The following is a 12,831-nucleotide window of genomic DNA, read 5'->3' on the forward strand; positions in this document are numbered from 1 at the left end:
ACAGTCCTATGTGGCTTCTGCGTTCCCCATATTCTTACGTTGCGGCGGTTCACCTTTCCACTTAATTGCAACATAGTTTGAACACCAAACATTAAAAGAAATCATCTTCCATCTACACGCTCACAATGAGTTTACGTAACACTAAGGTTGTTGTTTATCATACGCATAATAATACTGAATCAACTGAATTCATTACGAATGGAAACACAAAACACGTCAGTCAATCACACAAGGAGGGGATAACTGTGGGCTCCCACAACGAGCACACCTCTGTTGACTATCTATAAAACTCTGTAAAATTCGTTCTGCGTATCAAAAGAGCACACAAGTGTGACCTGCTGTTTATAACAAGCAATGTCCAGAAACTGCTGGTGTAATCATCGAATGATGTGAGCTGTAGGAGTTGCAGTCTCATGCTGTCGTAGCTGTAACTGAAATGCGTCTTTTGGGACGGAGAATGCAAATCGCCTTTTGTTCCTCTTCCGGCAAACATGTGAACCACCAACTTACTTCTGGCGCTATTGTACAGGATACAGTTTTAATCGGTCGGGAAGTTTCAAATCTTAGTACACTCTGCTTCAGAGTGAAAATTCATTATATAAAAGACTTTCCAGGTTGTAGAAATGTCGTTTCTCCGCAATATCCTTGCTTCCAGGTGTCCTTGTCCGGCAAAGTTTCGAGGAAAACTTATGTGAAGTTTGGAAGCTACGAAAGAGGTACTGGGAGAAGTGAAGTTTTGACAGTGGGTCGTGGGTTGTGCCTGGAAAGCTTAGTCGGAGGAGCACTGACCCGTGAAAAGCAACTGTCCTATTTTCGAATTACCGTCCGGAGGTTTTCAGATGGTTTTTTGGTTGTAATATTGGCGTACAAATAAAATTGTCACCCGACGGGTTAATCGCTGCAGAAAAGCACAATTTTACGTTTTTGGATGGAAGGAAGAGTAGGATTAAACGTAGCGACGAAGCCGACGTCATCAGAGACGGAACATAAGCTCGAGATGTTTCAAGGATGAGGAAGAAAATCGGCCATGCGCTTTCGAAGGAACCATCCAGAAATTTCCCCGGAGCTACTTAATGAAAACACGGGAAATCTACATCTGACTGAGTGAAGTCGGTTTTGGAAGTTCTTCCTGCCGAATGAGATTCCAGCTTGCTAAATAAGGCGCCAACTCACTCAGTTAGAGTGTTGAACATCCTGTCAAAAGTAGCGAGAAAGAACTAAAGCACTGTATACTGACCGTAGCAGCAACTTAAATATTTCGACTGCAGTGTTAGGTTCTGATTACAGATTATAGTACCAGTTTCAGCATTTTAGTCGGTTCTCCTTTGGCTAAAATTGCAGACGTGTAATATCAGATGCCTGTAATAGGACTGCCAGGCAGTCGCTTTGGAAACACACCGTCTCTTGCATTCGTCCAATACACAGATGCCTCGATGCGACCTCCGGCAAGAGTTTGTTGTATGGTGTCTCTTTTAATTTGCCAGCTAGTTCTAGGGTCTCTGTCTGTTGTACACTCCGCATTTAATTTCGCTCGGTGATTTAACTGACGCTCAGTGCTGTAACTTAACGGAAGACTTAGAAATACTTTCGGACCTCGACTGAAGTCTATGTCTCCCTAAACAAACCCAAGCGGTATGCTTCCTAGGTACTGTTAACTACAGAACTTTAAGTTTCTTGGCGGTGGTTCAGTTATGGAAAAGGTCAATCAACTGGAAGACGTCTTTTTAATGAACTGGTCAAAGTTTCACTGTCTGTTGTAAAGATGGTCGAAGGAGACTGAAAAGAAAGCTTTTAACCGAGTGGTTCCATTCCGCTATACAGTTAACAAATCCGCAGTAAGCTACTCTGTTAAATTACCTCCGTTTTCTATTTACTTTTCTCAACACATATACCACATCTTCAGTAGATTCATCTCTAAAAATCATTTATTCCTCACCTAATGGAATCACAGAAAAACTTTTCCTCTTTCTAATCACAGTCTCACCATACCATCTGCACGTCGTGTCCAGCAGACAGATTCCTTTATAATTTCCGCATTTAATCCTATCTTCCCTTTCGAACAATAAGATTGCCTTTCCTGCATTCACACTTTTGTTACTACTAGTTTTCGTTACAGCACATGTTTCACAATCATAACAATCTCAGATGCAAGGGCAGAACCTTAGAACTTAATTATTTGTGACTGCTGGCTTGTTTTTTTTTTATCGTTATCATACTTATAGAAGATATTCACTGTAATTGTTTCCTGTTTTGGTGTAGTGATAAAAAAAGCAGACACATGCAGTTTTGTGTACATATAAAAATGTGTATCATTATTCAGTTTTACTTATAATTTCTGTAAGCCTCATCATCAGATCTGTACCAAGAGGTAATGCGTAAAGACGAAGTATGAGTAAAATAGTTCGATGTACAAGACTCCTCCGTACCCGACATCATAAGAACATTACTCCAACTTCCTCAACAATAGGTGAACGCTGTCGGCACATCACATTCTCATTTTATAATAGTTAATACTCATCACATCTGTTTTCAGAAAAATGGTTCAAATGGCTCTAAGCACTATGGGACTTAGCATCGGAGGTCATCAATCCACTAGAACGTAGAACTACTTAAAGCTAACTAACCTAAAGACATCACACACATCCATGCCCGAGGTAGGATTCGACCGTAGAAGTCGCGCGGTTCCGGACTGAAGGGCCTAGAACCGCACATTAATAAACACCACGATACCTCTTTACCTACTATACACAGGAGAATTACTATAATAAATCTCATGAGATATTACTGGAATCTGTAACTCATGTGTTCCTGAGGATGCAGCGGGGATCTTACTCCTCAGTAAAGCAATCAAGTTATGTATGATGCTTTTCGAGGACTATTTAGATACATATGACTCCACAAATTCTTTTAAGTCATTGCCTAAGGAGGCACTTCAGCAGATATGAAAAACGTTCACACATTTGAATTTCAGCTGGAAATGTCTGATGATATGCAAAATAATAAGAAATTTGTATCATTGACTTACATAATAGGAGGAAGAATTGCACAATACCAAAAGCAATGTCAGAAATGTAGGCTTTGCTCTGCATGTTTGCTATTACGGAGGCCACAAGCATTCTCTCCGCTCCTACTCAAATTTAATTAAATTTCTTCTTTCAAGTCACGCCGTTGTCTCACTCCGTCCAGACGGCTACCGCACGTACTGTTTTTTTGAAACAAGCTACTGTTATAGAGCGCCCGTATTGTGTGGGTAAGTCAGTGTCAGAGATTGACGAGAGATTCAAGAGCGTATATAGGGATTGAAATGTCGCTCACGTGGACACCATTGATCAAGTTTCAAAAAGTTTATTGACAAATAAGTATACGTCTCCTTCGATGGTAAGAACAAAAAGCACAAAATACAGCGTAAAGAGGCTTGACCGAGCTGCTATCTGAAAGTCGCTTCACTGTTTCTAGTATATAATAATAGCACTAGGAGCTTCATAGTAAGAAACGCTTGCAGGGAAATAATCCAGTTCCGATATTGTCGCCCTGATTAGGTCCAGCACAGGCACAGAAAGTCTACCTCTAATGCAGTCAAAGTCCACATAGGGAGAGAACTACGAAAGTTGTGTGCAGTGGCATTGCTCCCCACGGTGGGCTTCGAGAGAGCCCTGAGAGTACAATAGCAGCCAACCAGAGGCCTGGAGAGGCTCTCGAAATGGGAAGAACTGAGTCGTGTAGTCCAGGCGCGACGTATACAGCTTCCAGCGGCAGAATACTCGTGCTACAATTTTCTTGTCACGTGTTGTGCGGATGCGAATAGGTCCCTCGGAGGGGGCGACCTCTGCCAGCACTGGTACCGCCGCCTGGGGTCCAGTCGTGACTGCGTCGTGGAGAGATGGTGATGCTGAGGTGTGCAGGGGCCGTGTAGGCTGCACGCGTGCCAGATATGCCCGAGGGGTTGCTGTTCACCTTGCCGTAGATCTCCGACGTAGCGTGGATGACGCTGCTGAGCGAAGTACAGTTAATCGTTGGGCAAGCAGATGGTCTTGTGAAAGAGCGCACGCCAGTACTCGGGATGTCGTGCGCAGCGGCAGACCGAACACTGGGCAATCTTCTGACGAAGTGTAGTGAGTTCACTCACTGATTTTGGCTGTCAGCCATCTAACAGTGACGAAATATCAATCCGAGTGGCACTAGGAGAAACGAGTGTGTGCAGAACGTTGTGACAGCTGAAGCTGAAAAAGTTTTGTGTCAAACGTTCCAAGAATTTTGACGGATGTCCACTAATAAACATGGATGGCAGTAGCAGCATGCTTTTGGAACAGTATGAGAAAAATGGAAATTACTTTCTTGCAAGAACTGTGACGGGAGATGAAACCCGGTTGCTTATCTTGGAACTGAACGGTAGACGAAAAGGCAATCGATGGAATTCGATGGAATGTAACCATATAAATTCACTGAAGAACAGCGACTATGCAGGGAAACTGGTGGCTACATTTTTTTCCAGACTGACTGTTGCTTGTCGACACCTTGCTACACGCAACCACTATCAACTCTGGAAGGAGATGGCAGTACCGAAAATACTCCGTGCTCGAATGCATTGCGTTAGACTACATCGGCAAAAACAAGAAGCTATACTGTTGCGTGACAACTACTTGCCAGAAGTCAGTGAGGAAGCTTGGGTGGATAACACTGAATCACCAGCCGTAGAGGCCTCATCTGGCACTGCGTGATTACGATATTTTTGGTAAACTGAAGTAACCCCTTCGGGGAACGAGTTCTGATGATGGTAACTTCCCTGTGGCGGCTGAGGCAGTTGAATGGGATGGAGTTTATGTGGAAATATGACGTTTTCTCTCTTAAGAATCAATCTACATAACGTAAAAGATCAAAGTATGGAAAATAAATGGCTTGTTTAAAAAGCCTAATGCATTCCATTTGGAGTGACCCTCGTATAAAGTCCTGATTGTTTTTCAGTTCTGCCGACATGTAGGAGTAGAATACATATCTCGAATTAAATAAGGTAACTATGAACAGCAGTACATGCTCTGAATATAGCCCGTGTGAAAACCTATATGATTCAAGTCATACAGTTAAGATAGCTAATCGTTACTCTCACAAACAATTGAATCGGATCAATCTGCTTTCCAGAATATAGCACTTTCATTTCTCCTCACGATAACAATATTTTTACAATACTCGGTTCCAAGAGACCCCGAACGATACCCTACAGCTGATGGAGATAGAAAATAAACGCTCATACCTTGATCAATGGAGTGCGTATAGGGTGTTTCGAAAATGACCGGTATATTTGAAACGGCAATAAAAACTAAACGAGCAGCGATAGAAATACACCGTTTGTTGCAATATGCTTGGGACAACAGTACATTTTCCGGCAGACAAACTTTCGAAATTACAGTAGTTACAATTTTCAACAACAGATGGCGCTGCGGTCTGGGAAACTCTATAGTACGATATTTACCACATATCCACCATGCGTAGCAATAATATGGCGTAGTCTCTGAATGAAATTACCCGAAAGCTTTGACAACGTGTCTGTCAGAATGGCTTCACATGCAGATGAGATGTACTGCTTCAGCTGTTCAATTGTTTCTGGATTCTGGCGGTACACCTGGTCTTTCAAGTGTCCCCACAGAAAGAAGTCACAGGGGTTCATGTCTGGCGAATAGGGAGGCCAATCCACGCCGCCTCCTGTATGTTTCGGATAGCCCAAAGCAATCACACGATCATCGAAATATTCATTCAGGAAATTAAAGACGTTGGCCGTGCGATGTGGCCGGGCACCATCTTGCGTAAACCACGAGGTGTTCGCAGTGTCGTCTAAGTCAGTTTGTAGCGCCACAAATTCACGAAGAATGTCCAGATAGCGTGATGCAGTAATCGTTTCGGATCTGAAAAATGGGCCAATGATTCCTTTGGAAGAAATGGCGGCCCAGACCAGTACTTTTTGAGGATGCAGGGACGATGGGACTGCAACATGGGGCTTTTCGGTTCCCCATATGCGCCAGTTCTGTTTATTGACGAAGCCGTCCAGGTAAAAATAAGCTTCGTCAGTAAACCAAATGCTGCCCACATGCATATCGCCGTCATCAATCCTGTGCACTATATCGTTAGCGAATGTCTCTCGTGCAGCAATGGTAGCGGCGCTGAGGAGTTGCCGCGTTTGAATTTTGTATGGATAGAGGTGTAAACTCTGGCGCATGAGACGATACGTGGACGTTGGCGTCATTTGGACCGCAGCTGCAACACGGCGAACGGAAACCCGAGGCCGCTGTTGGATCACCTGCTGCATTAGCTACGCGTTGCCCTCTGTGGTTGCCGTACGCGGTCGCCCTACCTTTCCAGCACGTTCATCCGTCACGTTCCCAGTCCGTTGAAATTTTTCAAACAGATCCTTTATTGTATCGCTTTTCGGTCCTTTGGTTACATTAAACCTCCGTTGAAAACATCGTCTTGTTGCAACAACACTGTTTTCTAGGCGGTGGAATTCCTACACCAGAAAAATCCTCTGTTCTAAGGAATACACCATGTTGTCTACAGCACACTTGCACGTTGTGAGCAGCACACGCTTACAGCAGAAAGACGACGTACAGAATGGCGCACCCACAGACTGCGTTGTCTTCTATATCTTTCACATCACTTGCAGCGCCATCTGTTGTTGAAAATTGTAACTACTGTAATTTCGAAAGTTTGACCGCCTGAAAATGTACTGTTGTCCCAAGCATATTGCAACAAACGGTGTATTTCTATCGCTGCTCGTTAGTTTTTAGTGCCGTTTCATATATACCGGTCATTTTTGAAACACCCTGTATATGCAAAATGAGTAGCGGTTAAGATATGTGGACACTTAATGTGCGTAGAACGTTGCGTAAACCTTCCTGAGATTAATCGGTGTTTGCTGAAATTCAAATCTCGCTATGGGAAGCTGCAGACGAACATGATTGCTCATAACCGGATAACTGATTACGAGATCGTTCACCAATGAGAGACACTAGCAAAGAAAGCGTATTAAAAGCTTGACGACCTTATGAAAGATACAGTTACATGAATGTGACCACCATTCAAATGCCTGAATAACCAGCTTTTGCTGTTCGGATCGCTGAGAAACGTATAAGAAAAGATTGATTGAGGCTGTGGAAAGTATCGACGGGGATGTGGAGTCAAGCCGTGGCCAGCTGCGCTAGGTTTCTTGGTTGACGATCCATGACGCGTACAGCCGGACAGAGCTACTCGATTCTCGATTGGGTTTAATTCTGAAGATTTTGGTAGGCAGAGGAGTAGCATAAACTCATACTGGTGGTCTTCGAACCACGCACGTACAACGCGAACTGTGTGGCACATTTCATTGACTTACCGGTAGATGCTGTTGTGCAGAGGAAAACCAACTGCATGTAGGGGTGAACCTGGTCCCCATGGATAGATGCATAATTGTGTTGATCCATTGTGCCTTTCAGAATAACGAGATGACGTAGAAAATGCTATGGAAAAATGCTAAGATCTAAGGCCCCTTGGCAGTGTAATAAAAATAAGATCCTAAGTCAGTTCACTCGAAAGATACTACCATTTATGTACCTTATTTTGATACTCATAAAGTCAAGGTTATTTCTCGTTGACATAAAATCATCAAATTGGGATAGAAGCATCAGTGCAAGTAAAGAATAAATTCCGAAAATATTGAATTTACAATCAAATTATACGAAAAAAAATGTTATCATTGATTATCCCACTGTCTCTCAGACCGTCCGTCTAAGTAAGGTCTACGGTTGCTTCATGGTGCAAAAACATTAAGTTTCGAAGTCAATGACATCAAAAGATGTAGCCATTTATTTACATATTATGATAATCGAAAACATTCATTAAATGCATAAGATACTTTACGTTGACCTAGAATCATGAAATTTGGCAAAAAGCAAACTTTCCCTGTACAAGTAAAGGAAAAACTTCTGGAAATTGTTAATTTGAATCACTTTAAGAAAATAATTCTTTTGTCATTTGTTATCCAACAACAAACTTACAAGTAGTACTGCAATATTCTCGAAAGTATTGGAATTCCGGAAACGATATCTTGCCAGTATCAATGACCATAAAAGCAAAAACCCTCGAGATTCTCGATTCCTGGGCTGGATGAACTGTCAGTATACATAATCAAGTTTGTACGGATCCTTTCAGAGCTCGAGTCCGACTCGCCACTGCCCAAGTTTTTGTTTACAGAGGCGATGACTGGTCAGTCTGGCGCAGTCACCTTTTCATCTCTCTTGGTAATGTTTCTGCTTCATCCATAAATAGTAAACTTACTTGTGGATTTGAATTAAAGTGAGTGGACCATGACTTGTCGTCCTAAATAAAATATAATCGTAAAGGTTTTTCAGTCTAAGTAAGCGTTTAGGTAACGAGGTCATACGCATTCCACAGTGAACGGTGAGCAACAGCAGCCTATGGCATTTCTCTGTTGAGGACCTCCACTGTATCAACTGTTTGCTGGTGTAACTTCGTTATCCAATATTAAACATTCATTAAAGAGCTCTGTGTCTGTTGCAGGAGAGGAATCAGTCTCAATCTGGTCATTTGTTCATGGTCTTCCCGAAAGAGAATTGCATCAACAGTCGTTAGTTTCACGGAAATACAAGAAAATGCTAATGTAAGTGGTTCAATGGAAAAAAAATTACCAAATCAGTGTAATTTACCAAGAGTCAATGCTTCTCTGGCATTTCCATGTTGTTACGATGATAATTACACAGTTGACGTCCGCTTGAAATCAGGCTGGTCGTAGTACAAGATTACACTTTCCAAAATTTATGTGGTCACCTTCCACGCATTAAACGAATCAGAAACTTACAGAATCTCACTCAATTTTTGAAGTGATTGAAACATGCATAACTGGTATTGTCGGCTGGCTGTATCTGTCGACTATGTCATGATTGGCTAAATATTATGTACTTGCATTGCTTGGTAAGGAGATAGTGTGATAGCTGCACTCCATATAATCTTAATATTATGCAGTTCAGTAACCCCAGGATTAAGTAAAAATTTCAATTAAAACGAATTAGAGTGTCTGTACTACACTTTCCTTTTTTTTCTTCTTGTCTCTCAACAAGATGTGTTACTATTTTCTGTTATCGGCTTCTATATGCTCATTATCCTTTTTCACCTCAAAGATATTGATTCATCGCTATGTAATAATTTTCTGAATTTTATAAAATAATACTTCCACACCTTCTGTCACGTTTGTATTCCGGCATGCTGCCATCTTCAGGTAGCTAACTGTTACTTGCACGTCAGCTGTTAAATGCAGATTAATGTGAATCGCGAAACGATATTTGTTGGGTGTTATAATGTTGCCGACATCTACCCTAAACACAGTTTTCATATTACATAATTCTCTCTCCTAGACCTTTCTAGCAAACTTCATGTAACTTCTTATTTATTACAATTAATTGGTCAATGGGCGTGTACTCTGTACTCAACTTAGCTCATTGAGAAGATGATTTCCGATACTGGGAACTTTGTGGATAACTAAAGACGCAAACAAAAACTTTATGCTTGACATCATATCAAACTGTTATTAAAATAGCTCACCAAAGCAACGACAGCTCAAAGTTACATAATGCTCCGCCTGACGAAAACGATAATCAGGGATTAGGCAACAGAGTCTATTTACAGTCTTTTAAAATTAATGAATTTCTTATTTTGCTAAAAACTCCTATTACAATTAGTTTCTATCGTACTCAGTGTTGAATATACTTGTGTGAGTAGGCTGTTTATGCGTTTTTTTGTTCGATGCGCTATAAAGCGCTCTGCATTAATAACTCTGACGGCGCTGTGTGCACTCTATAAGAGACTCTGTGGATGGTAGGACTCGCTGTTAGAAGTGAATAGTCTGCAGTGATAGCACTTGGAGGTGAACAGCCAGCAGTGATGGAAGCTGGGAATGAGTAGTCAGCAGTGATCGAGGTTAGAGGTTAATAATAATCAGTGTTGGAGGTTTGAAGTATCAGCGCGAGCGGACTGTCTGAACGTGTATCCGTCATGGAGATTTATTACTGATGATTATATAATTTTTTTGAACTGGTTGTCACTTCATTAAGGTAAAATCTCTGCAACAAAACCTTTCCCTTGCTAACCACATGCCTACAGTAGTTAGAATCTCTTATTTAGCTGGCAGTATTGGTGTTTTTATCCCTGTAGTTACGGTAATGAAGATTTTTGTGAGGTAAGTGATTAATGAAATGTATATGTTTATAGTCAGAATTTATTCTTATTCAGGACCATACTTCTGTATTAATTATTTGAAGTCAGGTTATCATTTTTGAGCAGTCAGATTGCGTTGTGCAGGGATGTTGCGGGTCAGTATTGAAATGATAAAATAGCAAAGAGGCAGCATTCAGCTTCACTCAGCAGTTTAAGTAAAAATCTTTATTAACAAGTTTCACCATGCTGAATATACTTGTTATGAGAAGTTATTTAATATTGTAGTCAAAATATTTTAACATTGGATTCGTTTACATATGTGATGTCTTTGATGCAAATAAGGTCTCTGTCCAATGAAATACATATTGCTTTTATTCTAAGAAATTTTTATTTACCAAACATTTGTTAAATATCCCTATATATTCGGCAATTATTCATTGCATTTAATCATACATACTGTGTTTTGCACAACATTACCTCATTTTTATACGTCAAATCGCGAACTAACATCGCCTGGAACAGTTACGTAGCCGACTCATGCATATTACACATTATTAAATACACTAATTACAATATTTAATTTCAGAATGATCGAATTATTAACCTGAAGTACTTACCATTCGTTATACTCAGAGTAAATAACTGGGACGCCAAAAAATAATTGGTGTTGAGAAATGAAATTTCAGGAATACATTTGCCTAGGTAACTAATGTAAGTGATTAACATAGCTACATCATTGATTAATGTAAGAGAGAGGTAGGCCAATGCAGATGTGCAGTGCTGGTACGGTTACTGCTGTTTGTGGATGACGCTGGAGCCGTCACCCGATGATGTCTCCTATGTGCTCGGTTCGAGATACATCTGGTGACACAGGGCCACAAGGTAATGTGTCAACACTCTGTAGAGCACAGTGGGCTACAACAGTGATATGTGGATGAGCGTTATCCTGTTGGAAAACAGCCTCTGGAATGCTGTTCGTAAATAACAGCACAATAGGTCGAATCACCAGATTTTCAAACAAATTTTCAGTCAGGGTGTGTGAGATAACCACGAGAGTGATTCTGATGTCCCACGAAATCGTACCGCAGATCATAACTTTAGGTGTAGATCCAGTGTGTCTAGCACGCAGAGAGACTTTTTGTAGGGTCTCAGCCGGCCGAAGTGGCCGTGCGGTTAAAGGCGCTGCAGTCTGGAACCGCAAGACCGCTACGATCGCAGGTTCGAATCCTGCCTCGGGCATGGATGTTTGTGATGTCCTTAGGTTTAACTAGTTCTATGTTCTAGGGGACTAATGACCTCAGAAGTTGAGTCCCATAGTGCTCAGAGCCATTTGTAGGGTCTCATCTGGCCTCCTCCGAACCGACACAACGGCACTGAGGCAGACCCAGCGTTCTTCAGAAAACACAACAGACTTTCGCCCTGCCCTAGCTTGACACCGCAAAAGGGGGTGATTTGGGATTAATAGAATGCATCTGGCTCGGAGCTCTCCTTGAAGTAACCGAACTGTAACGGTTCGTTGTGTCACTGTGGTGTCAACTACTGCTCAGATTGCTGCTGCAGATACAGCCGATGCTCCAGACCTATTCACCGAACACGATGATCTTCCCTCTCGGTAGTACTACGTGGCCGTCCGAGGCCCGGTCTCCTTACGACAGTACATTCTCGTGCTCACCTCTGTCAGCAATCATGTACAGTGATTACATTCCTGCGAAATCTTTCTGCAGTATTGCATAAGGAACATCCAGTTTCTCGTAGACCAGTTACACGATTTCGTTCAAATTCAGTGGGGTGTTGATAATGGCGTCTTTGTCTTTTTAAAGACATTCTTGACTAACATCAACTCACTACGTTCTATCTCAAATGTAACTAACGCTCACGATCGGTACAGCACATATTTAAACCAAAACTCATTTGCATCCTCACAGTGGCTCTGCTAGTGGCACTCTTATACGACTGGCGCGAAATTTTAATATATGTTATCCTACAATTGTGAAAACACGGCTGTGTATTATTGCCAACACTCGGAAACGGCATGTTGCAGAATCAAATATCGGGTTCTTCATTTCAGATTCAGTCGCAGAGTATAAATTAAACTTTGTAAGACCGCTTTTTTTACAATTGTTTCAGTGCATAACGAAACTTAGCTCACTGGCATATCCAGCGAAAAGTCGATTCGCAATTAACATTAATCTTTGCTTAACAATTGACGTTTAAATTTCAGCCAACTGATGATAGCATCATGTTGCGAAGACAAGTGGTCACAATAAATCATGAAAATAATCGCCAAAGAAGCTGACAATGTGTTATCTTTTAAATTTATTAATACAAGAAATTTATTTAAAAATAATTGTCTCGCTTCGTGGTATTTTTGTCAGATGCCGTGTGTTCAATTATTTCTCTCTTAAGCTAGTTTTCTGTATTTCACATTTAGCAATGGAGAACTGAATCATCAATTTGAGATATATCTTAGTATCTCTGTTCTTCTCAATAACAGTGCCAATATAGACCAAGTTTTTCATTGGCAGATTTCTCCATGTGAACGAGCAGGTGGGAACGACTATCCTTGGACCACTTTTCCGATCTCTAGCAAGCCCTGCAAAAGAAGAATCATCTGTTTTTTTCTTCCATTTTTGAATG

The sequence above is a fragment of the Schistocerca americana genome, chromosome 4 (genome assembly GCF_021461395.2).
Source record: "Schistocerca americana isolate TAMUIC-IGC-003095 chromosome 4, iqSchAmer2.1, whole genome shotgun sequence".
NCBI lineage: Eukaryota > Metazoa > Arthropoda > Insecta > Orthoptera > Acrididae > Schistocerca > Schistocerca americana.